This window comes from Myotis davidii, unplaced genomic scaffold (assembly GCF_000327345.1).
Source record: "Myotis davidii unplaced genomic scaffold, ASM32734v1 scaffold426, whole genome shotgun sequence".
Taxonomy (NCBI): Eukaryota; Metazoa; Chordata; class Mammalia; order Chiroptera; family Vespertilionidae; genus Myotis; species Myotis davidii.
Window position 1 is genome coordinate 813,689 of NW_006297287.1, and position 659 is coordinate 814,347.

The window sequence follows — 659 nt, forward strand, 5'->3', positions numbered from 1 at the left end:
AACAGAGAGACTAGAAATAAACCTATGTCTTTATAGTCAATTAATATATGACAAAGGAGGGAAAAGTGTACAAGGGAGTAAAGACATACTCTTCAATAAATAGTGTTGAGAAAATTGGATAGGTACATGCAAAAAATGAAACTGGACCACCAACCTACACCATACCCAAGAATAAACTCAAAATGGTTAAACAACTTTAAGTTGTGAAACCATAAAGATGGTAGAAGAAAACATAGACAGTAAAATCTCAGACATATCCCATAGCAATATTTTTGCCTAAAGATCTCCCAATGCACTTTCTTAAAGCATACTATGTTACTCTTGGGAGCCTATTTTCCCACCTGTGAAAGGAGAATTATAATATCCGGTTTATATGGTTATTATAAAAATTATATGGAGCAGATTAGGTCAAGTGCCAAACCCAGCGATCAGTCAAGAAAGCCAACTGCAGGCTATAATCCAAAATATTTTTTAAAATTTAACTTTGTTGTTGAAAGTATTAAAGATGTTGCCCCCTTTTTCCCCATTGACCCCCTCTACCACAAACCCCTCAGGGCCTTCACCACACTATTGTTTATGTTCATGGGTTACACATATATGCATATAAGTTCTTTGGTAAATTTCTTCCCACCCCCCTACTTCCCTCTGAGATTCGTCAG